We start from the raw sequence: 19,918 nt of genomic DNA on the forward strand, positions 1-19,918 counted from the left end.
AACAATTCTAACCCTTTTTCTACAAAGGCAATTTCTCATCCCTGGTTTGGTTGTCTGCACAGATTTGGAGTCTTAAGGAAAACAAAGCTAGAAATTTAGCTTTTTGTCTACCAAATAAAAGACTCTTATTTGTAGTACAGCAGCCAAATACAAGAAGTCTTATTCTAGAAGATTTTATCTCTACAACATGTTCAGAATATATCCAGTCCCCTTCAATCCCAACACCACTACCCTTGTTCCATTATTTGATATTTCTCATCAGTGACATTGCACAGGTATCTGCACTGTATCACATCTCCCATTCATCTGATCCAAGACTGGTCATTTTCTCTATTAACAATGGGTACCACTTCTACAGAAAATCACAAAATGTACTTTCACCTATGTAATGTTATATAATATTACCTAGACCACAGTTTTCTCCTACAACCAAAAAATATTTCATAGAACTTCATGAATCTATCCAGTCATTCATGATCATCTAAAATTTGGCCCATATTTTAAGATTACAAAACTGAGGGTGACAGTTTGGCATTTATATTATTAAATATTAATTAAGCACTCAAACAATAAATTTTATCTTAACTTAGTTCTGAATAGATTTACTTTTTTAGATAATAATCTAATACACTTTAATTTTTTAAAAGCTGCAAAACAAGTTCAATATATTGTGCAGGTATCATCATATGGTGAAATCATATAGTATTTTTCTTTGACTGGCTTATTTTATTTAAGAGAACTGACATCTTTTGAAATTTTAAAGATTTTATTCAACTGTCTTCTCACTTACAGCATTTCTAATGAGAAATATGCTGTCATCTGTAACTTTGTTTCTCTATATATGTTATTTTTTATATATTTGCTTTTTCTTTCCTATATATCACTGATTTTGAGTGATTTAATGAGATATTCCTTTGTTTAATTTCCTTATGTTTTTGCACTTGAGATCCATTAATCTTCATGATTCTATGTGTTAATAATATTCATCCCATTAGAAGAGTTTGGGTGATTATTTCTTCAAATATTTTCTCTGCCCCTCCTCTTTCCTAGTCTTTAGGAAATCCAATTATATCTATGTTGGGCCACTGGAAGTTGTTCCACAGCGTATTGATGTTTTCTTTATTTCTTTAAATTATTTTTTCTTCCTGTTTTCCCCTTTTGATATTTTCTATAGCTGTCTCAAGTTCACTAATTGTTTTTCTTCTGAATTGTCTAATCAACCATTAATCCCATTAAATAAGTTTTCATCTCAGACATTGAATTTTCATCTCTTAAAGTATGATTTGGGCCTTTTTTTATCTTCCATGTCTTTTTTTGAACATGTGGAATATAGTTATAATGGGTTTAATATGTTTATCTGCTGATTCTGTATCTTTATTAACTCTAAATCATTATCAATTGATTAATTTTCTTTGACTCATTATGGCTTATGTTTTCCTTCTTAATATATTCCTGGTATATTTTAATGCCAAATAATGTGAATTTGTCCTGTTTTGTGCCAAATATTATCTGTATTCTATCAAATTTGTGAGTTTTCTTCTTAAATGCTGGAAATTGGAAATAGTTTGGTCCTTTCAAAGTTTTTTTTTTTTGAGATACTTATTTAGTGAGATCAGAGCAGAGCTCAGTATGGAGCTATTTTCTCTCCACTACTGAGATAAATTCTTCAGTTGCTCAACCCAAATCTTGGTGAATCATGAGGTCTGATTTTTTTTTTTTCCAGTTTGATTGGTAGAAACAAGCACTATTCCCAGTCTGGATGGGTGTCAGATACTGTTCCCACTATCATTTCAGGACATTCTTTTCTTATCCTCAGGTAGAGTCCCTACAAGTATGAGCTGACTCATCTATAGAACACCCCATGGAGATCTTCTACAGATCTAGGGTTCACTCTCTGTGAAGCTCTCTTCTTTCCAGTGCTTTGACCCATGAGCCTGCTTTGGTCTCCCCAGGCTCTCAGCTATCGCATCTCAACTCAAGGTATCCAGTGGGCTCCATGTAGATTCCCATTAGCTGTACCATGGCCTGGAAATTCTCTCATGGCAGCAAATAGGGAGATCTCAGAACTTACTTTATGTTTTCCCCTTTCCTGATAATCACTGTACTTCATTTGTTTTGTAGGGGAGGGGTTGTTTATTGGTTCCTTCAGTTGGGAGAGTAAATCTAGTCCTTATTACCCCATCTTGATAAGCAGTAGGGTCTACCTCTATTTGTTAAATCTTTTTCCTCTCTGTGGTTCCATTTGTATATTTCAAGTTCACTGACCTTTTATTCCACATTTTCTAATCTGTTAATTCCATCTAGTAAGTTTATTTTTCATTTCAAATACTACATTTTTTAATCTCTTGAAATTTCATTTTTTTCTCTCTTTTGTCTATTATCAATTTCCTAATGCTTATATGGGTGTGATTCATGACACCCCAAAACAATTACAACAGGAACATCAAAGATCACTGATGACAGATCACCATATCAAATACAAGAAGAAGGAGGAGGAGGAGGGGGAGGAAGAGGAGAAGAGGAGAAGTTTGAAGTATTGTGAATATTACCAAAACATGAAACAGACATGAAGCGAGCAAATGCCACTGGAAAGATTGTGCTGATAGACTGGTTTGTTGCAGGATTATCAAATACTTTCAATTTATAAAATATGCAGTATCTGTGAAGTGCAATAGAGGGAAGCACTCTAAAATGAAGTATGCCTGTATTCAAACATCTCCCAGCCCAGTGTTAGCTCTTGGAATTATTTAGCTTATTATCATTTTTTAAAAATTTCAATTCTAGTGTAATTAATGTACAGTGTTATATTAGTTTTAGGTGTACAATATAGTGATTGTACAACACCCAGTGCTCATCACAAGTGCATCCTTAATCCCTATCACCTATTTCATCCATCCCTCACCCACCTCCTCTCTGGTAACCATCAGTTTGTTCTCAGTAGTTAAGAGTCTGTTCCTCAACTTCTCTCTCTTTTCCTTTGCTCATTTGTTTTATTAAATTCCACATATGACTGAAATCATAAGGTATTTTTCTCTGACTTATTTCACTTAGCATTATAGTCTGTAGCTCCACCCATGGTCTTACAAATGGTAAGATTTCTTTCTTTTTATGACTGAATAATATTCATATGTATGTGAATAGATAGATCTGAATAGATAGGAATAGAATGACATATATATCTATATATGTTGTAGATATATTAATATATATCATATCTTCTTTATCCATTCATCTATCAGTGGACACTTAGGCTGCTTCCATAATTTAGCTATTATAAATAATGCTTTTATAAACACAGGGGTACATGTATCCCTTTGAATTAGTGTTTTTGTATTTTAGTGGGTAAATACCCAGTAGTGCAATTATTGGATGACAGGAAAGCTCTATTTTAAACTTTTTGAGGAAACGCCATACTGTTTTTCACAATGGCTGCACCAGTTCGCATTCCTACCAACAGTGCACAAGGATTCCTTTTTCTCCACATCCAGGCCAACATCTGTTATTTCTTGTGTTGTTGATTTTAGCTATTCTGACAGGTATGATATGAATCATTGTAATTTTGATTTGCATTTCCCTGATGATGAATGATGTTGAACATCTTTTTATTTAGCTGACATCTTAATGGCATTTGTTTTTATTTGACCTTTATACCTGAACAGATTAGAATTCAGCCAAGGACTCAACGGTACCTCTGTACATACTTCTGGAGATTTTCTGTCCATAGATCTCTTTCCTTTCTCATAATTTGACTAGAAAATTCCCGACACCTGGGGCGCCTGGGTGGCTCAGTGGGTTAAAGCCTTGCCTTGGGCACAGGTCATGATCCCAGGGTCCTGGGATCAAGCCCCACATCAGGCTCTCTGCTCAGCAGGGAGCCTCCTTCCTCCTCTCTCTCTGCCTGTCCCTCTGCCTATTTGTGATCTCTGTCTGTCAAATAAACAAATAAAATCTTTAAAAAAATAAAAGAAAAAAGAAAAGAAAAGAAAAGAAAATTCCTGACACCTATATCCTTCCAAACTTTTAGGCCTATAACCTCAACTCAGTGTAAATGCCATGCTCTGTGTGGGGTTCGCCTTTCTGCAATATGGTCTAGAATGTTCCTCCAGAAGATAGCTAGGACAATTACCTTATTTTTCTCTCCTTCTCTAAGAGATCAGTATTCTGCAGTACCTGTTGCTTGATGTATGAGAAAACATTTTAAATATTTTGTCCAGTACCCTAATCGTTTTCAGTGAGAGAGTAAACCTGTTCAGTTATGGGTGGTATTAGAAATCCTCTGCAGGTTCTCAACATAAGAATGTCACAGCATTATCTCCCAATGTACATGATTTCTGAAAATTGCTATTTGCTGCAGTTCTTTATTTTTTTTCCTTCTATATGTAATGTGACTATTTTCTCTGGCTAGCTTCAAGATTTTCTTATTTTCCTTTGTTTCCAGCAGTTTGAATATGATACACACACACACACACAATGGAATATTACTCAGCCATAAAGAGAATGAAATCTTACCATTTGCAACAACATGGAAAGACCTAAAGCATATTACACTAAATGAATCAGACAGAGAGAGACAGATACCATGTGGCTTCATTTATATGTGGAATCTAAAAACAAAACAAATGAACAAACAAACAAACAAGAAACAGGCCCATAAATACAGAGAACTAGTAGTTGAAAATTGCTAAGAGAGTAAATTCTCATCCTAAGAAAAAAAAATGTAATTATACATGGTGCTAGATGTTAGAGTTATTGTGATAATCAGTTTGCAAAATATACAGATATCACATTATTATGCTCTAAACTTGAAACTAATATAATGTTATGTCAATTATATCTCAATAAAGAAAAATAGAGAAAAAAAGAAGTGTAACTAAAAAAAAAAACCCTGAAGAGATGAAATATTATGTTTATAATATGGTAGGTGTTCAATATATATTTTTCTGATTAACTTCTTAATTAATAATGGTATAAGCATGGATGAACTGGAGCTTTCATTAACACATCTGAAAGTTATACTTTCTACTTCAAACAGCTTCCAGAAATATCTCATTTCCCCTGTTGCTATCCAAAAGGAAGATAAAAAAGGAGATGTTCACCACTCACATATTAAGAATGTCTTAGAACACAAAGGATTTAAAACAGCAAGATCTCAGGTGTTGGGTAAAGGGAATGGGGGTCAAGGGGACCCCTCTGAGCATGAAATAACTCTGACCTGTCAACAGCGGTCCAGGAAGCAGGGTAACTAGAAGATACAGTGAGATGACATGTTAGACTAAGGACATCCTCAGATGTCAGACAACACTGGCTTTAAATCCCAGATCTCTGTTTATAAATTTCTAAGAGGTGGCAATTTGGGCAAATGAATCAATCTTTCTAAACTTCAGTGTCTTTATCTGGAACATAGCAATAATAGTGCCTCCACTGCAAATTTGTTATAAGGATTAATTAGTATAAATGAGATAATATACATGAAAGAGCCTGAGAGATAAGAGGAGTTCACTATATGTTTGTTTAAAAAACACATATACTTACAAAAATGAATGTTATCTAGCAGGAAACAGTGACTGGAGCCAAACACACAACACAAGCCAAAACTCAGAAATCTAAGAGAGAGATGCCAAAGCAGAAGTTCCAATGCCAAGATTAAGAAGCAGTGGTGAGAGCTATGTAGCACCAGTCTGCTGGAACACAATTAACCAAACTTGGGTTAATGAAGACAACGTTTCTCAAGGGAGTGATGGGGGGGGCAGTCCAAAAGGAGTCCCAGTCAAGGTCACCTCTAAGGAGCCTTTCAATACTTGTATTTTAGGATTCCATGCTTTTGATTAAATAGTTTTCTCCACTGGTTCCCATTTCTAGCCCATGTGCAGCACAGTAAAGTAGTTCATTCCCTGGGTCTTAGCAAGCCCTCCTTCAACATCTTAGCATTGTGACCCTGGGCAAATTCTTATAATGGACATTTGCCATTCTTTTAATTTACTTATTATCTGAACTCCTTCTGCCTGTTTGGGATATTTCCTACCTTATAAATCTTGGTTGGAATACAGCTTAATTCTCACCATAGAAACTAAAGAGGGTGAATGTTTGGTTTTATAATCTCTTCGGCAGGTCTTGAGCATTAGTATTTACCAATTGGTAGCATCCACCAGGGACCTTAAATTAGCTCATAACCTAAAGAAACGCAGCCATGGAAAATCCTCTCCTTTGGAGGTGACCATTACAAAATAACATGCCACCTGCTGGTCTCTATCATCCTCTAATTGCTAACTCTATTTTGGCAGTAGCAATCAACCTGATGATTCTTTTAATAAATTCTTTTTCTTAAATCAGTCAAAGTCAGTGCCTTTTTCCTCCCAATTAGTACTGCAACCAATACATTGCTCTTTGGCATCAGTGACATCGTCTGTAAAATGGGGACAAGAGCAGTTCCGGCTCATAAGAAGCTGCAATGATCCTCTGAAGGAAGCATATAAAATGCTTAAAGGCGTTTCCAAAATGCAGATTCTTCTTAGTAAATGTTAGCCACTATTATTCAGTGTTTTTTGCTTTACAGAGAAATTTTGCAAACACTATACCATGGAAAGCTCACAAAATTGCTCAAGGAAAATATTCATTTTGTTAATTTGTGAGCACAGGTCCATTAATATTAGGCATGCAGGATGAACAAAGCTAGATATACTGAGAAAGTCACTGGGCAATACCAGCATTAAGATGGCTTGTGGGGGCACCTGGGTGGCTCAGTGGGTTAAAGCGTCTGCCTTCAGCTCAGGTCATGGCCTCAGGGTCCTGGGATCGAGCTCCACATCAGGCTCTCTGCTCAGTAAAGAACCTGCTTCTCCTTCTCTCTCTCCCTGTTTGTGATCTCTCTCTCTCTCTCTCCCCCCCCCCCCTCTCTGTCAAATAAATAAATTAAATTAAATTTTTAAAAATATGGCTTGTGAAACAGCAGGAACAGATGAGGTCAGAGCAGGAAAGGGTGTGTATGAGAAGAGGGTCCCAAGGGCTCATGAACTCTAATGTTTAAAGATCCAGAAAAGATGAGGTGTTTGCAAGCAATACTAAAAAGAAAAGAAAAAAGAATTCTAACAGGAAAAAGAATAAAGAATAAAGGAAAAGATTAAGGTTGGTCAAAAAACCAAAAGAAAATAATATATTAAGAAAGGAGGGTTTAATTATTCTCCTGCTTCAAATTCTTGTCCGTGTTCCTACTGAAGGAAGAAAGCATGCAGGGCTGGAAGTAAAGAATGGTAAAGTAAAGAAATGACAAGAAGATCTAGTAAGACCGGGAAATAGATGGTGCTGATTCAAGAGTGACCAGAGACATCCTGTTTGGCAGTTTCTACTAGAGTATCCCATGGTTCAACATCGAGGGCCAAAGAGAGTGGAGCCCCGGCAGGTGGAACCTGGACCTGGTGTACAAGGAGGAACCTAATATCATGCAGTATCATGGGAAGGAATCTCTAGGAATCTCACAGGAATCTCTAGGTGGATTGTTATACTTGAAGTCAAAGTAAAGATTTATTCAGAATCCTACTTACCAAACCTTTCAGAATATGATACTGATTTTTTATTCTTTTGTATCAGGCACAGCACCTGAATTAAAAAAATAAGACTTAAAAAGAGAGGTTTGAAGTGAGTTGGGGGAAATCAGAGGGGGAGACAAACCATGAGAGACTGTGGACCCTGAGAAACAAATTGAGGGTTTTGGAGAGGTGGTGGGGGTTGGGTGAGCCTGGTGGTGGGTGTTAAGGAAGGTACGCATTGCATGGAGCACTGGGTGTGGTGCATAAACAATGAATCTTGGAACACTGAAAAAAATAATAAAATTTTTAAATAACAGAGATGTTCCATCAATAGTTATGCGGGCTAAGAGTTAAGCCAGGGCTCACCTATAGTATTAAGTGGCACCAAAAAATGAGAAATCCAATGCGCAGGGGAGGGGGGGGATCAAACCCCCAAAACAACAAAAAACCCAGCTATAGGTCAGGGTCAAGCGCATACGCAAGTTAGGTGAGAATCACACCACAGTGAACACTCATTGCTGAAAGTCACCCCAGGGACACCATGCAATTAGGTTACGGAAACAGAAGCACAGCAGAATGAGGCTCCTAAGGTGCTCGGAGAGACTTTATTCCTGCTCCAGCAGGGGGGACGGCTTTACAGACCCCAGGTGAGGAAGCTGGTAGATGGAAGGGAGAAAGGGAAGCAGGAGAAAGAAGAAAGGAAAGAGGAAATTGGTAAGATAAAGAAGGAAAGCATGGAGAGTAAGAGAACTGGAAGAAGATAATGGGGGAAAGAAACAAGAAGGGAAGAAAAGAAGAAAGCGAAAATGAGGGAGAGAACAAGAAGAAATGAGAGAAAAGATCTCTGTGTTAAAGCAGGAAAATGCGAGTGAATTACAAGGAGAAGGGGGTGTTAGAAAGAATGTTTGAAATGTATGTAAAATGTAACTCAATTATTTGAGATCAGCCATAACACAGGAAGAAAAAAAAAATCACATCAGGTTGTAACTGCTATAGTACCCAAATAGTTACATTTAATGCATTTATAAACAGATATCTTTTGGCAAGTGAATCAAAAAGGCCTCCACAAGACACGCGATTCTGGGCTTCAATCCATTCACTCTGTGAATTAATTGACTTTATTTGAACTCTACTGTTTTCAGTTGGAGAATTCACTGTGAACATGTTGTACATCTCCCAGATATCAAATAGCAAATGCATTGCAGCCAGATTCTGAAACACAGCCAGAAATTGTTTATTAATCAGACAAGGGTTTTCTCTATGATTAGGAAAGACAAGCAAGAGATAAATAAATAAAATAAACAGCTAAACTCTTTGAAATATCTTCCACATTTCTCCTTTCACATAGGAAGCACAGACTTCACTGGAAACCAAGTAATTATACTCACTAGGAGAAGGAGGTGGGATATGACACCTGCTTTCAAAGCAATGTTTTTTAAAACCTCACTTCTAATCTTTTTCCATATCTTACTCAAAGTCATCATTTGCCAGCAATAGATTCACACATTCAGTTTTTTCCTTCTCTTATAGCATAAAACATATTACAACTTAATCTTTTCCTGTGTATAAAACATTTCTTTGAGCTAACAAGCACAGGGAATATATGTTCTGGCTAATTTCATAAAATGATTGCATTTTAAAAAGTTAAAGCACATAGTGCTCTTACCAGGATTCATGGTTAATACGATAATAGACCCAGTAATTACTCTGGGTCCCTGAAAGACTGAAGGAAGGAAGGGAAGGAAAGGGAAGAAGAGGAGGAAGGAAGGAGGGAGAGAGGGAGGGGATGTTCACAGACTCCCATGAGAGGCTGGATGGACACCAAGCTGGGAAATAGCCATGGCCAAATGACAGGTCTGATCTGGTCCACATGCTACTGTACTGAAACTGTGATCAATGTTATCTGTGAATGTTCCCTCTACTTTTTAAAATTCAATATCTCTCCTTATTTCTTCATCTCCCTTCCATGACTTATTCATGGGCTAGGCAACATAGCGCAGAGTGACAGCCTTCAGAACATAGTAGTCCTTTGGAAGATGCACTAAGGGAAGTACCCCCAGGCACAGAGGGAGAGAGCCACAAACAGGCACTGATTAAGACTGGATTACACCTCCAGGGGAACACCCCACCACTAACTCCCCAAGAAAATTATTTTGAACGTTACAAGCAGAAGCTCATATGTCAGCTTTCTTCTAGGTACACACTGATGACCAAAGTAACAGAGTTCCAAGGAAATATTAGCTCACAGGGGAAGGGCTCACTTTGGCAGCACAAATACTAAAAATTAGCTAATAGGGGAAGATAATGGCACAATAATAACAGTAGCATCAGATAGATGAAACAAATAAAGCAATGATTTTTTTAAAGTATAATTAAATATTTACAGCGGAAAAGAAGCATAATGGGAAAACAAACCAGAAATAAACAACAAGTATGAAAAACAATCACTTGGGATTTATTGGGTACAAAAACATGATTGTTGTAGTAAAGAACTCAATGGATAGGCTGAATAACAGAATCAAAAGTGATTGGGTTGGCCAGAAGAACTATCACAAGAGTAGAACTATCACAAGATAGTCAAAGAACTATCACAAGAGGTATTAAGAAATTTTGGCCACTGCTCATTCAGATAATATTTATTACGTTAATAAATTGGCTCAATAATATGGTAATAAAGTTTAAATAATAAATTAATAAAAACAAATAAATTTTTTTTAAAAAATTTAAATAAGAAGAAAAAAGTCAAGAGATATGGCAGAGAAATGTAGAGGTATAAATATTTAGTGGTAATACCATTAAAGGAGAGGAATAAGAGAAATAAATGAGAGAAATGAAAGGAGGTAAAAACATACTTGAAGAACAATGACCAATGATTTGCCAAAATAAAAAGATCTACAATATTTCAAACTAAAAGGGATCATAGAGTTTGACACAGAATAGATTTTTAAATGCCTAGATATATTAAAAAGAATATTCAAAGCACATGATTCTCAAAGGGGACAAAAAAATGAATTCCAGAGAGTAACAATTTGCCTAAAACAGGAGAGGAATCAAATTGATATTAAAATTTTCAATACCAACATTGAATATAAGAAGAAAATAGTATAACATCTTTATTTTGAAGGATAAGGACTTGAAATAAATTTTATATCCAACTGAATTGTCATTTATATATAATGATGAACATTAAACAACTTCTGAACCTGAATAAGAAGATACGGTTTTTGTAAACAAATTATGATAAAGAAGAGGAAGGAGGAGTAGAAGGGAGAAAAGAAAGAAGCAAAGAGAGAGGTGAGGGAAGGAAGAAATAAAAGCAAAGAAAGGCAGGAAAAGAATATATGCCTATTAGGAAATATAAATAGTATCATAAAAATAAGTCTTATTATTTGTAATAATGAAAATAACTTCTAACTAATCCAAAGATAGAGATTTTCAGAATAATTTTTTAAATCCATGTTGACTATAAGAAATAGATTAAATATTACTCAGCCACAAAAACTGAAATCGTGCCATTTGCAATGGTGTGGATGGAGCTAGAGAGTATAATGCTAAGCGAGGTCAAAAAGACAAACAAGAGGAGGCCAAAAGAGAGAGAGAGGCACACCAAAACCAGACTCCTCACTATAGAGAACAAACTGAGGGTTACCAGAGGGGCGGTAGTGGGGAGATGGGTCAAAAAGGGGATGGGGAGTAAGGAGGGCACTTGTCATGATGAGCACTGGGTGATGTATGGAAGTGCTGAATCACTGTATTGCACACCTGAAACTGATATCACATGGTATATTAACTAACTGGAATTTAAATACAAACTAAATAAATAAATAAATTGAAGAGAAACAAAAGAGTTCAAAATAAGCAGATGGAAATTTATACCAAGCAAATGCTGAAGAACAGAATAGTTGAGCATCAAATTTAAGGTGATAAATAATATAGTATTATAAATACATTACAAAAAGATAAATTTATAATCCTATATATCTAATAATTAAAATAACACCACTATAAGATCATAAATAATTACAAAAGAATAACTTTAAAATTTCTTAATCCTCATAATGAAAATACTACTAAGTAACCCATGAGTCAAAATTAAGTCAGAAAAAAACTGTTAAAATTCAGACCTGAGAAACAATATAGGAACTACATGACAAAATTTGTGAGACACAACTGCAGAAGTATTTAAAAAGAAAATTTTAGTTTCTGAGTACATAAATTAAAAAATAAGGAAAACTTGGGGCATCTGATTGGCTCAGTCAGTAAAGCGTCCAACTCTTGATTTCAGCTCAGGTCATGATCTCAAGTGTCCTGGGCTCTGTGCTCAGGGTTGGGGGGGATGGAGTCGGTTAGAGATTCTCTCTCTCTCCCTCTGCCTCTCTCCCTCTTCCATGCTCTCTCTCTAAAATAAACAAATAAATCTTTTTTAAAAATAGGGAAGACTGAAAACAAATAAGCTAAGCATTTAATAAGCTAAAAGAGTACAGTTCAATAGCAAAATTAATAATTTTATTTCAAAGTGGGCAAAGGACTTGAATAGATATTTCTCCAAAGATAACCTCCCAAGTGTTAGGAATTTTAACATTGTATTTAAAAGAGAGAAAATAAGTAATGTGAAGAGACTGGAACCCTTGTGCACTGTTGATGGGGATATAAAATGCTGCATTCCCTATGGAAAGCAGTAAGGAGCTTTTTCAAAAAACTAAAAATGGAACTACCACATGATATAGCAATCCTGCTTCTGGGTATTTGTCCAGAACAATTGAAAGCAGAATCTTGAAATATTTGCACTCTCTTGTTCATTCAACATTATTCACAATAGCCAAGAGGTGGAAACAACAAAATGCCCATCAGGGATAAATGGGCAAGCTAAATGTAATATAAACCTACAATGAATTATTCTTCAATCTTGAAAAAGAAAGAAATTCTCTCATAGGTTACACCATGGATGGATGAATCTTGTACACAAGTGAAAAAAGCCAGTCACAGAAGGACAAACATTGTCTGATTCCACTTATCTGAGGCATCTAAAGCAGTCAGACTCATAGAAGTTGTTAAGATCATGGTGACTGCCAAGAGAAGGATGGAAGGAAAATGGAGAATTGTTACACAGTGAATACAGTCTCAGTCATGCAAGATGAAAAAGTTCTGGAAATCTGTAATATTGTAAATACTATATCTTATAAATATTGTAAAGTAATAGGCATATAGTTAGTACTGTACTATACAATTAAAAATATGCTCAAAGGATGGGGCGCCTGGGTGGCTCAGTGGATTAAGCCGCTGCCTTCGGCTCAGGTCATGATCTCAGTGTCCTGGGATCGAGCCCCGCATCGGGCTCTTTGCTCAGCGGGAGCCTGCTTCCTCCTCTCTCTCTGCCTGACTCTCCGCCTACTTGTGATCTTTCTCTCTGTCAAAAAAAATAAAAAAAAATTAAAAAAAAAAAAAAAAAAAAAAAAAAAAAATATGCTCAAAGGATAGATGGCCTGTTAGTTGCCTTTGTAACTGCAAATATTGTAAAGCAATATGCAGAGAGTGAACACTACTGTACTATACAATTAAAAATATGTTAAAAGGGTAGATGTCACACTACCTGTTTTTTATAATAGAAGGTAGAAAAAGAATATTAACAAACACAAAGAAACAAGAAAGAAATAATAAAGAGTAGAAATAAGAAAAAAAGGAAAGACAAATAAACAGCAAACCATAATTTTTAAAAAAGATTAGTAATATAGATAAATCTCTAGTAAGAATAAACTGACAAACACAGAAGAAACCACATATGCACACACATACCCACACCCACACATGCACAGAAGGAAAAATGAGAAATAAATTCAGATATAATAGAGTTCTTTTTATAAAACAAGAAGACCTACAGAAAACTGTTATGTTCCTAGAAAAATATATAATGTCTAAACTGACACATGTGTAATTAGAAAATTTTAATGAATCAATAATTGTTTTTAAAAATGAAATGGTTACCAAAAAACCTTGCTCACCTAAAAAGCCACAACCTGGACAGACTTTCAGATGAATTCTACTAAATTTTCAAGAAATAAATATTCTAATCTAAACAAGTTTATTTTTAAGAACAGAAAAAGAAGGATGCCTGGGTGTCTCAGTCAGTTAAGCATCTGCTTTTAGCTCAGGTCAAGATCCCAGGGCCTGGTTCAAGCCCTGCATTGGGTTCCCTGCTCAGTGGGGAGCCTTTTTCTCCCTTTCCTCCCCACTCCTGCTCTCTCTCACTACCTCTGCTGCTATCTCTATCTCTCACTCTCAAATAAATAAAATCTTTTTAAAAAGAATAGAAATAGAGATCAAACAACCCTATTCATTTGTGAAGCTAATATATACTTGATACCGAAATCAGATGACAAGGTGAGAAAGTAAAAACACAAGCCAACATTAATTTTAAAAGTAGACGTAAGGTCTGCACAAAAAGCCCCATCGAAATGTTTTTAGAGACTTAATTCGTAATTGCCAAAACTCTGAAACAACCCAGATGTCCTTCAGTAGGCGAATGGTAAACAAACTGTGCCAATTCATACAACAAAACATTAGCCAGTGATAGAGAGGAATCAACTATTCATCCATACACCGATGACTCTTACATGTGTATCAATACATGAAAGGGGCCCATCTAAAAGAATTCATACTTTATGACTCCATTTTCAGGACACTTTGGAAAAGGCAGAATAATAGAAGACCAATCAATCAGTGGATACCAGGGATTTGTAGAATGGAAGGGTTGATTAGGTGAAGCACAGGGGCTTAGGGCAGTGGAAAGTCTTCTATATAGGACTATAGTTGGGGATTCACAATAGTACACATTTGTCAAAACCCATAGACCCTAACAGCAATGAAAGTAAACAAAATGATATTTACCGATCTATAAATATCTCTATCTTAAACACATCATCAATGTGTATATTTTCTTTTTTTTTAAGATTTTATTTATTTATTTGACAGAAATCACAAGTAGGCAGAAAGGCAGGCAGAGAGAGAGGGGAAAGCAAGCTCCTCGAAGAGCAGAGAGCTCAACGCGGGGCTCAATTCCAAGACCCTGGGATCATGACCCGAGCCAAAGGCAGAGGCTTTAACCCACTGAACCACCCAGGCACTCCAACAATGTGTATATTTTCAAAGGTTTACAAGCACTTGTTTTACACCAGTCACTAATTTTATACTGTAGACATATTAACCTATTTATTCATCAAATAATCATATACAAATTAAGCAACTGAGGCACAGAGAGGCTAACCAGCTGGCCCAAGCTCCCACTGTCCTGTGACGGTGGACTGCAGGTTCTAATGCCCATGTTCTTACACAGCAGGCCACAACACCTCTTGTGGGGCAGATGAATAAAAAGGGCATGTATCAAATATATCATTTGTGTGGCAGTTTGGAGAGGGAAGATGCAGAGTTAGGGAAAGAGATGAAGGGAGAAAGTACTAAAATACAACACAAAAAGGGCACCTTCTAAGACTGATGATGAGATGAACCAGACTGCGGAAGATTAACTTAGATCTTATGCATCTGATGCTTTTTTAAAAAAGTGCTGACATTACCCAGGAAATTCTGATTGCTCTTCTGTCTTAGATAACTAAGCATTTTAGATACATCGTTTTTCCTAAATTGGCAACTTTATAGATGACAAATGTGTAGCCCAAACGATTAAGGACTACTTGCCTGAAACATCTGAAGGACAACTAGATCCCCTAACTTTGGATACCTACTCAACACTTGCTGGAACTCTGGCCCAAAACCATATATTCCTAATTTGTGCTTCAATTTTTCAACTGGAATTTCTCCCAGCTGAAGATTATCATACTGTCTACCACCTAGCCTCTATCCTTCACCTTACTTATGTATTCCCCCAAACCCTTTTCCTACTCTGTTTTGCCTCCCAGCTCTGACAATAAGTCCTCTATGACATGTACTTGGGTATTTGGACTTGTAGATACTATCCGGTATCTATCTATCCACCTGTCCATGCATGTTTTCAGTCAACAAACACTGACTCCCCTCTTTGTGCCAAGCACTAAGGACACAAGGAAAAGTGAGACACTAATCCTAATGGCAAGGAGATCACAGTTCAAGAAGAAAGAACAGCATCCAAGTAAATGAGTACAGTAAAATGAAACCTGACTCATTGGATTATCACTGAAGCTAAATGAAATAATGTACATAAATAACTCAAAATGTTTATAAAAAGTACTGTGGCTAGTCTTTAACAGCTACACCAAATTCCATAGAGCTTCCCCCCAAATAGGCATCAATTTAATTGTGAGCCATTTATTCATTCAGCAACGTCAGGCACTGTGAGGGGTGCTTGGGCAGCGTCAGCAAACAAGGCAGCCACAGGCTGTACCTCTATTTCCAATATTGAAACATTTTTCATTGAGAAGTGATTGTATGACTCAAGATCATATCTCCCATCTTCTCTTGCTTCTCGATGAGGTCATGTGGATTTGTTAGAGTAACCTTAGCCTCTGTAACAAAGAGATCCCAACATTTCAGAGACTTAACACAAGAAAAGTGTATTCTGTTTTCCCTGCAATAAAATTAAAGTAGTTATAGTGAATGAAATGGGAAACATTCTAAATGGTCATCCAGAGAGCCAGGTTTCTTTGCTTTGGGGCCCTGCCATGTCTCAGAGCCTTATCATCACCGGAAGGGAAAGAACAGGGTGAAAAATGAAGCCCACTTTTAACCCGCATGGCCCAGATATGACATACATCGCTTCCATTTAAATTCCATTAATGAGAGCGGGTAACACGGCCCTAACTTTTTGCAAGAGAGGACTCAGTAGTACCAGTCTGAACAACTACAATCCAGTGACAAATACGCACAATTGAAGAGAACGCGAACACTTGAATGGTACCATGCAACGAACCGACGAATTTAAGAAGTACAAAACATCAACCATGAACCGAAGTGGTGAAGCAGCTCATGTATTTCTCCATCTTCCAGGGGAAAGGACCTCAGGGATAACCGAGCAAAAGAAGTTCCAAGGGCCAAATCACCACATGGAAGAGATTCCCACTAGACAGGAATGCTGGCTTAGACTGTAACAGGATCAAGAAATAAATTTCTCCTAAGTCTACCCACTAACATATTGACTTTTATTTGTTACAACAGCTAGAATTGCCCAATTAATAAAATACTGTACTTACTAATCCAAACTCTATAAAGACCCTGAGTAAATGGCTCAGCACCTGGCATGGCACAGAGGGAGAGCTTGATAAATACAATATACTTGCCTATTTGCAATTTCTTTAATGTCTTTTCGGGAATGTGTAATCCTCTTGCTTGTTAAATGACTTGTCACACATTTTCATTCCTCTCAAAGGCCCTCAGGATGTGGCTGTGGCCCTGCTGCTGCTCATATTAATGTGAAAAGAACAAATATATCAGGTTCACATTTAGTGTCAGGGAAAAAAAAAACCTGGTACTTTTTCTACAACACATTTTCCCACTTGCCTATTCATTTTTCAGACCCGTCCTTCTCAAGCGCTCTTCTATGGTATGAAAAGCTATCCTGCTTTTGAATCCTAACAATTTAATTTAATCGACACAACAACTGTTTCTTTAAATAAACATGAATATTTACCATTATAAAAGGCATGAATTATTGAAACTTTTGAGAACAAATCTAATATGATTTGAAGCCTCCAGAAAGGTAAAAGAGGCCAGATGCCATCTGTATTATTTTGCGAGGGCTGCCATAGGAAAATATTATAGGCTAGGTGACTTAAACAACATATATTTATTTTCTCACAGTTCTTAAGACTGGAAATCCAGGATCAAGGTACAGGGTTGGTTTCTCCTGGGCCTTCTTTACTCAGTTGTGTACTCAAATGGACTTTACTCTATGCATGCCCCTGATATCTCTCTCTTCACAATAAGGATACCACTCCTTACTGGATTAGCACCCCACCCTAATGATTTCATTTAACTTTAATTACATTCCTAAAGGTGCGATCTCCAAATATAGTTACACTGGGGGGCTGAAGCATCCAAATATGAACTTGGGCGGGACACAATTCAGTCCATAACATCGTCCCTTAATGTACAATATCTTCATTCCCAAGGAATTCATCACCGTGAGTGTATGTAACACTTGTAGCTCTATCCAAAGTATCAAAGGTGATTATTGGAGAATGAGTCATCAAAATGGCAAAATATGAGTTTTCTACTATCATATCACCAAAGAACACTGATTTTGACAATCACCCATGGACAAGAGTGCCTTTATAGAGGTCCCCTAGTCCAACAGAGAAATTCCAGCATGCTATTAGAAGAAAAATCCATTATTGGACATAACAAAGAAGGTAAGAGAGGGAGTTTCATTTTGCCTGTGTCACCCCTCCCTCAAGGCAGCACAGCTCAGTGACAAAAGAGGCCTTCTAGGCCCATGATTTCTCTCACAAAGACATGTGAGAATTTTTGAATGAGCATCTGGTTTTTCAAGCTATGCAGGACTCTGCCAAAGATATACTTCATCTAGTATACTGGTATGTGCTGTGCAATTGGGCAGGGGCGGGGGGTGGTTGTTGGGTGGCGGTCTGGCAGGAGGTGTCTGGAGAACAATAGCCAGGCTCCTCCGAGGGCATCCAAGGGATGTAGTACTACTAATTGCATTTCAGACTCCATTAAGAAGTCTGCCTGTGAGCCAGTAAGGACGTCTTGCCTGTAGACACCCCCAACTGGCCAACGGATGCCCCCAACACTCAGTGTGCCTTACCTACACACATTGTACGCTGTGGTTGGCTCCTAGTGTGTGCTTCTGAGAACGGCAAGACCAAGCCTTTGAGATAGCTAGTGAGCATGCACAGAAAGCTGGCCCAATTCTATAGGACTGGAAGAAAAACATGCAAACTTGAGCACTTACTACTGTTCCAGGAAAAGCAAATGGGAGGCTGTCAGCACCTGACCCTGTTCTGTAGGTTGAGAGAAAGCATACAGTTTTAAGAATTCCACACCAGAAAGAAAAATAATGGAGCTGCATATTATAAATTTTGAGAAAATCTCAGCATCCCCATGGATGATGGAAGGTTGATGGGTTGAAGGAAGATATATCTCTCCTGCCGTAAGTCAATAAAAACTAGAGGAGGTGACCACTTCTCCACATACAAAGAGAGCAATATAAGACTTCAAGGAACATGAAATATCAAGAAAATGTGACATACCAAAGGAATATGAGAGCTTTCCAGTGACTGACCTAAGAAAAGGAGATCTGTGATTTGCCTGAAAAAGAATTCAAGATAGTTTTGTTAAGGGAACTCAGTGAGCTAAGAAAACCCAGAAAGACAATTTCACAAAATCAAGGAAAAAAATACACAAACAGAGCAAGAAGTTTAAAACAGAAGCAGAACTCACAAAGAACCAAGCAGAAATTCTGGAGATGAAGATTACAATGAATGAAATGAAAAGTACAATGGAAAACATAAATACCAAACTTGATGTAGTACAAGAAAAAATCTGTGAGGGAGACAAGAGAGATCAGAAATTACCCTGTCAGAAGAGAATAAAGACAAAAAGAAAAAAGAGTAAAGAAAGTCTATAAACTATAGAATACCATGAAAAAAAAATCTATGTATTTTTATAGTCCCAGAAAAAAGGGGGAAACGGGTAGAAAGTTTATTTAAAGAAATAATGGTTGATAACTTCACAAATCTGAGGAGAGATCTGATATTCAAGTTCACAAAATTCATATGTGCCCAAATAAATTCAACTCAAAGAGATCTTGAAGACACATTATGATTAAACTGTTTAAAGTTTAAAACAAAGAATTTTAAAAACAGTAAGAGAAAAAAATCTTCATATACAAGGAAACCCCCATAATCCTAATTTCTCAGCAGAAACACTACAACCCAGGAGAAAGTGGGATGATATATTTGAAGTGTTGAAAAGAAAAAAAACAAAAGCAAAAACAAAACAAAATACCCAGTAGTGCAATGGGCAGGGTCATAAGGAAGCTCTATTTTTAATTTCTTGAGGAATCTCCACACTGTTCTCCAAAGTGGCTACACCAACTTGCATTCCCACCAACAGTGTAAGAGGGCTGCCCTTTCTCCACACCCTCTCCAACACATGTTGTTTCCTGTCTTGCTAATTTGGGCCATTCTAACTGGTGTAAGGTGGTATCTCAATGTGGCTTTAATTTGAATCTCCCTGATGGCTAGTGATAATAAACATTTTCTCATGTGTCTGATAGCCATTTGTATGTCTTCATTGGAGAAGTGTCTGTCCATATCTTCTGCCCATTTTTTGATATGATTGTCTGTTTTGTGTGTGTTGAGTTTCAGGAGTTCTTTATAGATCCTGGATATCAACCTTTTGTCTGTACTGTCATTTGCAAATATCTTCTCCCATTCCATGGTTGCCTCTTT

General features: G+C 36.8%; 1 long non-coding RNA gene across 5 annotated transcripts in view; it reads right to left on the bottom strand.

Moving 5' to 3' along the window:
* The window catches only part of LOC132000943 (uncharacterized), a 260,143-nt gene that overhangs the window by 62,864 nt on the left and 177,361 nt on the right, over positions 1-19,918 (bottom strand). The window contains exon 4 of one of the 5 annotated variants that reach the window (XR_009399502.1): positions 16,795-16,904. The exons of the other annotated variants lie outside the window; for them this stretch is intronic. This is a non-coding gene — a long non-coding RNA (uncharacterized LOC132000943). Of the gene's footprint in view, positions 1-16,794; positions 16,905-19,918 lie in introns of those variants that run through there. 5 annotated transcript variants of the gene reach the window in all.

This window comes from Mustela nigripes, chromosome 14 (genome assembly GCF_022355385.1).
Source record: "Mustela nigripes isolate SB6536 chromosome 14, MUSNIG.SB6536, whole genome shotgun sequence".
Taxonomy (NCBI): Eukaryota; Metazoa; Chordata; class Mammalia; order Carnivora; family Mustelidae; genus Mustela; species Mustela nigripes.